We start from the raw sequence: 12,067 nt of genomic DNA on the forward strand, positions 1-12,067 counted from the left end.
CTCAGATGTAACTGCAAAGAAAGCCAACACAACTGCAATGTTTTATATTAGAGAGCCAAAAGCCAGCCAGAGATACACACTTCTCATTTGTACTTTATTATGAAAGACTCATTTTAGAAATAAAAGGCCAAATTCAGACTGGTGTAAGCAGAGGCAACCTCACTTGACTTCATGAATCCCAATGAAAACAATGATTACATGGAGTCAGAATTTTCCCAAAGTGACACAAACATAAAAGAAGAAATGAATGTTGACAATGTTGCATAGATTCTTTGTGCGTGTGTGTTTCAACAGTTAGGTCATTTCAGACCTTTAAAATATTTTAAAGGCCTTTCTTCCAAATCTGGACCTAGAAATAGGAGAGAGAATTTCCTAACACTGCATAGGACTCCTCCACCGAGCAGAACAACTACAGTAGTACATGAAGACCCATGTTAAATGGAGAATTCGCTTGGCAGTTAAAGTATAGGACTAGGAATTGGGAAACCACCTGGGCTTTATATTCAAATCTGACACAGACTTTGTGTGTGACATTGGACCTGCCACTCCATCTCTTGGCATTTCAGTTTCCATATCTGTGAAGTGGGGATAACACTTAAAACTGAAGCACATAGTTGAAAGATCTTTGAATAAGACAGGTACATTCCCAACTATCATAGTCGGAGTCCCATTCCCCAACATTTAAGGCATGTACAATAGCATATCATTAAAACAGATTCGGTGTACAGCATCACGATCCCTTAAGTGCTCCATCAACTGCATGTATGATGCAATTTACATAAAATGAACACTTGAGCCCTATGCTTAGAAAACATGCAGGAGTCCAAAATTAAATAGAAAGATCATATACTAGGAAAATAGTTTAAAATTTAATTTTCTAGAAGTGGTTCGTACAAGATCATGTGCAGATGCACAACTGTATTTTCAACGAAAGTGTCTTGTGTGTTACACTTCTTTTTACCATCTTCATCTTGGATCCTACCTTGTGGCCCCACTTTACATACCAACAACAGATCTGGATCTACTATGGCATAACCAGCTATTGAAGCATCACTCTAGCATACAAGGAAACTCTGATGGCATAGATCCTGCATAACAGCTCAATCTTATGCCTCCCCGCAGCAGACACAGGGAGATTGGCGGGGGAAAAAACAGGGTATAGGTGGGTCCTCCCTGTACTCTGGCAATCCCCAGCTGCTCTATTTGCTCCTTGGGATAGTTAAAAATTGGTGCAATGCCTGAGGACTGACCTAGTCCAGGATTGCCTCCTCTGAACACTACACTCACGAATCGTGCTGCCTCCTCCTTGCCTGTAGCCAAGGATCTAGGCCTTTATTTAATACTTATGGTTTCCTGTCAACAAGGACTGGCTGCATTCCTTCCAGCAAAGTGTCTAAAGTTACTGCTGTACTCATTTACCCTCATCTCACACTTTAATATGGTGAGTGTTGTTATTTTTCTAACATGTTAAAGGATCTAATGCCATCTAAAGGATAAGGTATTGAACTGCAAAAATACAGTGCTATTAAAGACTGTCAGAAACACATGACCCTAAGGAAGAATATGCATCTGCAACCTACCTGCCTGGAACTAGAGATTGTTACTGTGGCAGAGAGCAGGATGAGTGCCAAAAGACTTCACTCTGGGTGTCAATGGGATGATAAGTACAGTTCTTATTAGCTAATGAGGTTGCCTCATTGGAGTGTTATCTCACTCGGACGCCTGGCAACCCTAGAGCTTTATCAGCAACCTGAAATTTCTCCACCCTCATTTTAAAGGTATTAGTGAATTTTACTGCATTCCTACTTAATTCAGTCAAGTCTGTGTTGGCACTAACTGCTGCCCATTTAAATACTAAAAGGAAATAACATCTACACAGACCATATAAATTATTTTAAAAAAGCATATATGCTCTAGATGTAAGAGGACAGATATGGGAACACAGTAGTCAGAATACAGACATGGGAATCAGAAGATCTGGGTACTATGTGCGGTTCTGTCACAGAGTTCCTGCATCAGCACTGGCAAATTGATGAAAATCTTTCCCTCAGTTTCCCCACCTGTAAAATAAGGATAACAATTCTTAGCCGCCTGTTAAAGGTGCTGTGATCCTTAATTACAGTTTGCAGACTGCTTTGAAAACCTCAGAAGAAAGGCTCTTAAGAAGTGCCTAAATCATTTTCTGTATGTCTCACTAATACAATATAAGTGTATAAGCTTTTAATATTTTCTTTGAATCTTGTTCAATTACATTACAAGGCAAACAATAAATATTCTGCAGTGGCATTAGACACAAATATGATTAGGTATATTTGAATCCATTTTTGAGCCTTTCCAAGTAGAAAGTCTCCTCTAGTCATCTACAGCCTTCCTGATCATACCCAGTCTGTGGAGAAAAGCAACTTTGCTCTCTTAGCTCTCTACATACATTACCACAATTGTCAAAATTTGTTAGTTCTCGGGTAATTTCCCCGCTCTATAAACTAGGTCCCTGTCCACAAACTTTGGGTATATGGGGGAAGAAACACTCTCCCTTTGACCTCAACACTAACTACTACCAGATATCTCACCTTCTGTTTCTTAGCACAGTACTTGAAAAACTAATCATCTTCTATTTTATGATCTTACACACAATAATATCCTAGACCGATTCGAGCTGGATTTTTTTCTGAACAGGAACAGAAATAGTTTTTATCCACATAATTAAAATCATACATTTTGCTGAAGATTACCTCCCTTTTCTCATCTTATTTTCCTTGGCCTCAATATAGCCTACACACTGTGGAGCATTCCAAACTCTTGGGCTTTCACCATTGCCTCTATAAACATCCCCCCTCCAACTACATGTTTACTCATTATATTTGTATAGATTATAAATATCTCTTGGCAGAAAACTTGTCTTCTTTTATGTTTAAAGTGCCATTAATACCTCTAGCACTATATAAATATAAAAATTTCTCTCTTGAAATGGCTCTAGAATCTGGTCATAAATAAAGTTTACAGACATAAGCATGAACTTGTCATGTCCAGTAAATGCCTAGTTAGGTTTTTTTTTTTTAAATTAATACATTCCATTTCATAATGGCACTAGGACAACTTTACACAGGATTATTGCTATTTTAAAGTTGTATTAAAAAGGTCACTGAGCTTCTGGACATGTGCATTACAATTAATCTGTAATTTTTTTAGAAATACATGGTGCGTAGTTTCTGAATTATTAATGTATATTAAAACATAAATAGTACTTAAGCCACTTACAAGAAAGTACCACTCATATGCCCCAATCAAAACCAAAATAGTTAAGTCTAACCAAATGTTGTCTGAGTTTTAATTTATTGGGGATTTTGAAAGGTTAAATAGCCACAAATGTGCATATTTGAAATTATTTCCTATTCTTTTGTGAGAAATAATGGCTTAAAACTAGTAGTAAATAGTTATTGATTTTACTTCAGGCTTATATTACATGCTCTTTCCCTCTTTATTAGCCAATATAACATCAGCAAAGTTAAAAAACAGAGGAAGTGAGACAAACATAAACAGCAGAACTGACAAACAAAATCTTTGTCACTTTAGATTTACGACATGCACAAAAGTTCAGAACTATGCTAAGTTTGGACTGCTCTGATGCTCTACAACAGGGGCAGGCAACCTGTGGCACGCGAACTGATTTTCAGTGACACTCATACTACCCAGGTCTTGGCCACCAGTCCAGAGGGCTCTGCATTTTAATTTAATTTTAAATGAAGCTTCTTAAACATTTTAAAAATCTTATTTACTCTACATACAACAATAGTTTAGTTATATATTATAGACTTATAGAAAGAGACCTTCTAAAAACGTTAAAATGTATTACTGGCATGCAAAACCTTAAATTAGAGTGAATAAATGAAGACTTGGCACACCACTTCTGAAAGGTTGCTGACCCCTGCTCTACAAAGTAAAAGGCAGTGTTTTTCCTGGCCAGTGGTGTACATGTATTCCTCAAACTCTAAAGTAAAAAAATTTCCATGAGAAAAAATGAAGTTAGAGTATCTTTAAGGAATTATCTGTTTTCTTTTTAGTTTTCAGGGAGCCGAATGTATCACTTTTCTAAACTTCAAATACTAAAACTCAAGACATGGTTTTTGATCTGTCCCTTTATTAATATTCTGAACATGGACACATTATTTTTTACTAGATGCTTCTGATTTTGATAAGATGAGAAAAGTAAATGTGCCTTTGACAATTCAAATACAAGAAAATTATTTTCCCCAAATTAGGGACTGATCATGAAATGGGATCAGACCCTGCTATTCTATTCAGATTCTTAGACTACACCCCTCACTGTGGTATCAGAGTGAATAAAATGCTGCGACTAGCATGTCACTTGTAGTTCTTTTCCTCTCTCTTTTCCTGTCTACTTGGAACAGAAGGTGATAATGTTTGTCGTCAGGGCCGGTGCAAGGAAGTTTCATGCCCTAGGCGAAACTTCCACCTTGCGCCCCCCCCCCCGCCCTGAAGTGTGCCGCCCGCCCCCATGGCAGCTCCCATGGCAGCTCCCCACCCCCTGGCCTGAGGAGCCCTCCGGTACCTCCCCACCCCAGCTCACCTCTGCTCCACATTCTCTCCAAGCAGGACTGCGCAGTAGAACCCCTGGGCTGGCGGCTGCCGGCAGCGGCGTGCTGATCCAGGGGACCTCCCTGGGTTGCCAACGGGGCGCCAGGGCAGCCCAGAGGATTCCGGGGACTTGGGGTCTTTGGTGGCGGGGGGGCCGCCACTTTGGCGGTAATTTGGCAGCAGGGGGCCCTTCCGCTCCAGGACCCGCCGCCGAAGTGCCCCGGAGACCCGCCATGGGGCCCCCCCACTGCTGAATTGCCGCCGAACCGGGACCAGCTACCGAAGTGCAGCCGGGTCTTCAGTGGTAATTCTGTGGCGGAGGGCCCCCGCTGCGGGGTCTCCGGAGCACTTCGGTGACAGGTCCCAGAGCGGAATGGCCCCCCGACGCCGAATTACCGCCGAAGACCAGGCTGCAGGTCGGCAGCGGGTCCCACTTTGGCGATAATTCACTGGCGGGGGGTCTTTCCGCCCTGGAGCGGAAGGACTCCCCACCAGCGAGGACCAGGAGCAGAAGAAGCTCCAGTGGCCTGGGCCTCGCGAGAGTTTTCCGGGGCTCCCGGAGAGAGTGAAGGACCCCGCTCCAGGGGCCTCGAAAAACTCTCGTGGGGGCCCCTGTGGGGCCTGGGGAAAATTGCCCCTCTTGCCCCCCTCTCTGGATGGCCCTGCTGGTGCGCTGACCCAGAGGAAGCCCTGGGCTGCTGGCTGCTGCGGCAGCGCGCTGACCCAGAGAAAGCCCTGGGCTGCCAGCAACGGCGCGCTGACCCAGGGGACCGCCTGGGCTGCCGGCTGCCGCGGCGGCGCCCTGATCCGGGGGGACCCCCTGGGCTGCGGGCTGCCGCGGCGGCGCCCTGACCCGGGGGACCCCCTGGGCTGCCGGCTGCTGCGGCAGCGCCCTGACCTGGGGGACCCCCTGGGCTGCTGGCTTCTGCCGGCAGCTCAGGCTCCCTCTCTGTCCCAGCAGCAGCGGCTGCTCAACCATTTAAAAAAAAATTTGGGGGCGCTTTTTGGCGCCCCCAAATCTCGGCACCGTAGGCAACCGCCTAATCCACCTAAATGGTTGCACCGGCCCTGTTTGTCGTGATTCTTAGCTCTAATAGGAGTTCATTGTATGTCTTGGCCCTTGAAGTACAGTTTCATTGTGCCCAAGGAATAGAGTTGTTGACTGCAGTGTTTGTCCCATAGCTTTAAGTAACCCTTTAAATATTGCCCAGATCGTTAAGCTCCTTAAAAATAAGAACTGAGACCTTGAATTTGATTTTGATATTCTATAGGGAGCCAATGTAGTGAGATGAGAATAGGTCAGCAGTGACTGCAGTAGCCCATGCTGTTGAGAAGGTAAACTCCTGCAGGTTATACAATTAGTAGTTTTCTGGAGGCTGACGGTTTCATATCCAGGTAGGATGCATTGCTGTTGTCCATCTGGGAAGTAATTAAGGTATGCAAAACTGAGAGTACGTAGGTTATTTTTAACTTGGATGGGATACTGACTCTGCAGACGGTAGAATTATTCTTAGATCCTCCATATTATTATCCAGTAATATGCGGTTTTCATCAATGTAAGCAACAAATCCAGGCCCTTTATCAAGGGTCTGCCTTCCTCGCTGACAGAATTACAGAAGATGTCAGTGAACACAAAGGCCCATGGAATAAATTCTCTACACTGATTGCTTTGCTCAGCTCTCATGTTTTAAGCCTGATCCAACACCCTCTGAAGGTAATGGAATCTTCCCATTGCATTCAATAGGTGTCAGTGAACCATTCGTTCTACTTTAGAGGGTTATAAAAAGGATTTAATCTTTTCCATCAATTTTGTTTACAGTTAATAGTCAGTTAAGAATGGTTTGAGTATGTGTATGTGTGTGTGTCAAGGCTGATTCCCCATTCTGGCACTTTGAGTGCAGAAGGTGGGGGCCTGCAAAGATTTTAAAAATTAATACTGGCCACTCCAGGTTTGTATTAAATTCCCAAGGTTACAGCTTTTCTCTGACATTGGCTTGGTAAACTCTGCCACCACCCAAATTCAAAACCTCTTCTGGAACCCAAGAAGACGCACTTGGGAATTCCTTCTTATGGAGTACCCTCAAGCCCCCCCCGGGGAAAAGCTGAGAAAGAAAACAAAGGAAATTAGCTGTTGCCACCAGCTAATTAAACAACATATGCACAAACCTCTTAGGACACCAAAAATCCAATCCTGTTCTTAAAAAAAGGTATTTTTTCATTAAAACCAAAAAAAGAAAGAAAATACTTTTGGAACTTAGGCTTTTGTTAGATTTTAAAAGAGCAGTTCCAAAAATTAAGCACCTGAAGTAGCTTTCTTGGGAGTTCAGCTTAAAGATTACAAGCAAACAAAAGCATCTGGGGTTAGCACAGAGGAGTCCATTAGCTATAACAAATAAACAGAAATGACCCTAATCGAGTCTTTCTAAATATTTCTGATCTACTTACATATTTGGGAGTTCCAAATAAGTAGTTCTAGGTATGATCTAATGATTTATGATCATACCTGGCTTAAAGCAGAAATTCTCGTAGCATAACTGCTCCCTGTTCCCCTCTTCCTTAGAGAGAGAGAGAGAGAGAGGAAAAAAAAAAAAGACAGAAAGGAGAAGTTTTTTTTCCCCATTTAAAAAAGTTCCAGCCTTCGCATTGGCTCTTTTGGTCAGGTGCCCACTCCCTTTCCTTTTCCTGGGGGATTTTGTTAACCCTTTACAGGTAAAGCAAGCAGAGAACATCCACCAAGAGGGACTTCATAGCTAGCTGACTGGGTGTCCATAAAAGGGAGTTACCCCACTCCCCCTTCATTTATCACAGTGTGGCTGTACACCAGTTCAAAGTATACTGCTTTTTTTCAGTAGAAGATCTCTGTCATCCTGAGTTCACCCAGAGCAACATTTTTTTAGAATCTGTTCTAGACATTAAAACCAATGAACAGATCCCTGATTCATCAGCATGTATTCTTCTGTTGAGGGTCAGTATTCAAAAGGAAGAATTACACCCAAAATTTAAAATGAACTCTTCAGATTTGGGAGAAAGATTCTGGGAACACCCTTGCTTGCTATTTGTTGCATTCTCAACCTGTTAGAAACATATGACTAGACAGTGATACCCTTACTCAAATTGAGAAATACCCTATTCAAAAGCATGAGGGTTGAGAATCCTATTAACATTTTTCTAGGTAGTTTAAATGCTTATATTGGTTTCCACTGCTTTCTTGATTCCTACTAAATTCTTTGGTTCATTAATATTTTGTGGTAGTGAATTCACAGGTTAAAGACACTTTCAAAAAAACAACCAACCTTTTATCAGTTTTAATTTGTTGCTTTTTAAATTAATCGAATGGCCCTTTGTTCTTGTGTTACGAGACAATAAATGTGTCCAGTTGACCACCTCAACACCATTCATTATTTTATATATTCTACTACTTATTTGTCTCCTCTCAGCTAAACAGACTGGGTCTTTTAGATACTCATTGCCTTTCTCTGGATCTTTCCTATTATTTTTTGTCATATAACAAAAATAAAGATTCGCAAAGAATCACCTCAAGAAAAAAAACTATCATCACACTAAAGCTATTCTCTTGATCTCCTGTTTAGAACTTCCCCTAGTTCCATTTCTCCCTGTCATCCCACTACAGATTTAAAGAAACTGTACATATATTCTCACATTCTTACTGAGAAAGGGCAACCAAAATTAGACAGAGCGCTCAGGATAAGAAGGTACCATCTATTTGTGTAATTACACTTAAAATGAGAAAAGAAAATTAAGGTTGCAAAGTCAGGTACTCAAAAGTAAGAAATGCCAGATTTAAGGCTATCCGTGCAACCTTAATTTGCTCCCTCATTGTTACATTAATTACATAATTGCATACTATCCCCTATCTCCTCATGCAATCTCAGTCTGCCATAAGCATCCCTGCCCCAATCTGTCTCAATCTTCCACTCCTCCTACAATCTCAGTCCTAGACTCCTTGCCCAGCCAGTCACAGTCTTTCTCACCTCATAGTGATGGCCCTAGTGATACCCAGGTCTTTTTCCTGTCAGAATATTTTTTTTAGCATATATCAATATGTGTAAATGGTTCAAATTGTTCTTTCCAATATAAGTTACTTGCACATCTACACTGAATTTCATCTGCAGTTGCTTTGTCACCAAAACAAACAAAACAAAACAAAAAATTTGGTACCTAATGACATTTGTAGATTTGTTCACTCTGTTGTAGGTCATATCCCCTTCCCCACAACCCTTTGTCTTCAGCAGGGACTCTCTCTTCCTGTATGTTTGTACCAAGCCTAGACAAAGGGGCCTCGATTTCAGCTGGAGTCCTTAGGTACTGCTGTAACACAAATAAGTAATAATAAATAGCTTTGTTCCATCCCTCTGGAAAGATTCACACTCTTCTCTAGCCTTGATTAACCTAAATGTTTTCTTGCTGCTTTTCACTAATGACTTGTCTACACAGGAAAGTCATACCATGTAAGCTAAGGTGTGAATTGAAATCAATAGAGTTGACTAGATTTTTGTTGGTAGACATGAATTCCACTGTATCTATATAAACAAAAATATATTTCTATAAATAATCATTTAAATGTACAAATAGGCAACATAAGAGAACTGCTGCTTGAGAACTTACTGGTTTGATTTAAGGCTATTTACTTAGTATGTTTTGACATGTGACGTTGACAATTTGTGTTTTAATAGTTACAAAGCTTTTACTTCTTGAATCTCAACATCTACTGTCATTAAGTGATTATTGTCTGATCACTCATAATGTCCCAGGGAAGGGAAGTCACACAATTAAAAAAAATAATTGTTTAAAAAATGCTTAAAATAAACATTATTAGCCGTTAAAGTTATAAAAAATAAAAATCAAATTCTGCCAAGCCTAAATACAGCAACAACAGAATAAAAACCCAGGCAGACACCCAGTCTCTGGTGGAAGAGACTTTTTCCCATTCTAGCTTATGTTGTTTTGGAAGGGATTTAAACTAAACTAAACAAAGCAGCAACAACAAAAAAGCTACTTTTAGTGCAGAAGAAGAACGCGCACCCAGGGGATTATACTGGTCTAACTATGGCCTGGTTTACACTACGCGCTTAAACCGAATTTAGCAGCGTTATACTTATTTAACCCTGCACCCATCCACAAAACGAGGCCCTTTATATTGATATAAAGGGCTCTTTAAACCGATTTCTGTACTCCTCCCCGATGACAGGAGTAGCTCTGAAATCGATATTGCCATGTCGGATTAGGGTTAGTGTGGCCGCAAATCGACGGTATTGGCCTCCGGATGGTATCCCACAGTGCACCATTGTGACTGCTCTGGAAAGCAATCTGAACTCAGATGCACTGGCCAGGTAGACAGGAAAAGCCTCGTGGACTTTTGAATTTCATTTCCTGTTTGCCCAGCGTGGAGCTCTGAACAGCACGGGTGGCGATGCCGCCCCAAATCCAAAAAGAGCTCCAGCATGGACTGTAAGGGAGATACTGAATCTGATCACTGTATGGGGAGACAAATCTGTTCTATCAGAGCTGCGTTACGGAAGACGAAATGCCAAAGCATTTGAAAAAAATCTCCAGGCTATGATAGAGATTCCACAGCACAGTGCTGTGTGACAAGTGCAACGGAAAGCCAAAGAATCAAATGGACACTCATGGAGGAAGGGAGGGGGTATTGAGGACTCCAGCTATCCCACAGTCCACAGCAGTCTCCAAAAAGCATTTGCATTCTTGGCTGAGCTCCCAATGCCTGTAAGGTCAAATACATTGTCTGGGGTGGTTCAGGGTATATTTCGTCAATTTACCCCCTATCCCCCCCGTGAAAGAAAAGGGAAAAAAATCATTTCTTGACTTTTTTCAATGTCACCGTATGTCTACTGCACGCTGCTGGTAGACGCGGCCCTTCCCTGGTGGCAGATGGTACAGTTCAGAATGACTGGTAGCCGTCCTCGTCATCATCCCGTGAGTGCTCCTGACTGGCCTCAGGTGAGGTCAGCCGGGGGGGCCTGGGTAAAAATAGAAATGACTCCTGGTCATTCCTGGCAGATGATATAGAATGGCTGGTAACCATCTTCATCATAGCAACTAGGGGCTGAGCTCCATCAGCCCTCCCCCTTTCATGTCTAAAGAAAAGATTCTGTACTGCCTGGACTATCATAGCAGCGGGATGCTGGGCTCCTTTTCCCCTCACCATTTAATGTCCTGCCTGGACTACCATAGCAGCTGGAGGCTGCCTCCCCCTCATTTTATCTGACTAAAAAGTCAGTGTTTCTTATTCCTGCATTCTTTATTACTTCATCACACAAATGGGGGGACCCTGCAATGGTAGCCCAGGAGGGTTGGGGAGGAGGGAAGCAACGGGAGAGGTTGTTGCAGTGGCACCCCCTAGAATGGCATGCAGCTCATCATTTCTGCAGGATCTGACATGGAGAAGCTGTGCTCTCTGGTACTCTAGTTCTCCAGTACACTTGCCCCATATTTTAGGCAGGACTGACTCTATTTTTAGATAAAACATAAAGGAGGGAATGACCCAGGGAGTCATTCCTATTTTTGTCTTTGTGCCCCAGGCTGACCTCAGCGAAGGCCAGCCAGGAGCACCCATGACAGCAGCAGATGGTACAGAACGATTGATAACAGTCATCTCATCGCCAGTGGCACGGCAGATGGTACACAATGACTGATAATCATCTCTGCTACCTTGCAAAAGCAAATGAATGCTGCTATGTAGCGCTGCAGTACCGCATCTGTCAGCAGCAGCCAGTACACATACGGTGACAGTGACAAAAGGGAAAACGGGCTCCACGGTTGCCCTGCTATGGCGTCTACCAGGGCAATCCAGGGAAAAAGGGTGTGAAATGATTGTCTGCCGTTGCTTTCACGGAGGAAGGAATGAGTGATGACATTTACCCAGAATCACCCGCGACACTGTTTTTGCACCATCATGCATTGGGATCTCAACCCAGAATTCCAATGGGCGGGGGAGACTGCGGGAACTATGGGATAGCTACGGAATAGCTACCCACAGTGCAACGCTCCAGACATCGATGCTAGCCTCGGTACATGGATGCACACCACCGAATTAATGTGCTCTGTGTGGCCGCGTGCACTCAACTTTATACAATCTGTTTTACAAAACCAGTTTATGTAAAATCGGAATAATCCTGTAGTGTGGATGTACCCTATAACAGTTTAGCTAGTAACATGTCCGTGCAAACAGCACACCCCTCACCCCAGTAATACCCCAGACCAGGCTAATCCTCCAGGGAGCGCTCTGGCTGGCACCTGCGCCATCCGAAGTCTCCCACCGGCACTCCGCATTAACTAGAGCGCTCAGCGATACCCTGGTGGAGCGAAGCAGTCTGTGGATTGTACCATTACCTGCTTCCGCGGGGGTGCGTGTGAAACACCCGCTTCCCGACGCTCACAAGGGAACAACTCGACTTGCCACCTCGCCCCGCAGAGACATGGTGCAGGCTAC

General features: G+C 43.0%; 1 long non-coding RNA gene across 1 annotated transcript; it reads right to left on the minus strand.

Moving 5' to 3' along the window:
• Positions 1-847: 847 nt before the first annotated feature.
• Positions 848-12,056, minus strand: LOC115652092. Its single transcript, XR_004000539.1, has 3 exons — positions 11,968-12,056; positions 8,776-8,925; positions 848-2,060 (listed from the first exon to the last, which is right to left on the minus strand). It is a non-coding gene; the product is annotated as an uncharacterized LOC115652092 (long non-coding RNA).
• Between the last annotated feature and the right edge of the window lie 11 nt (positions 12,057-12,067).

Source organism: Gopherus evgoodei, chromosome 5, assembly GCF_007399415.2.
Source record: "Gopherus evgoodei ecotype Sinaloan lineage chromosome 5, rGopEvg1_v1.p, whole genome shotgun sequence".
In the NCBI taxonomy this organism is placed as follows: Eukaryota; Metazoa; Chordata; order Testudines; family Testudinidae; genus Gopherus; species Gopherus evgoodei.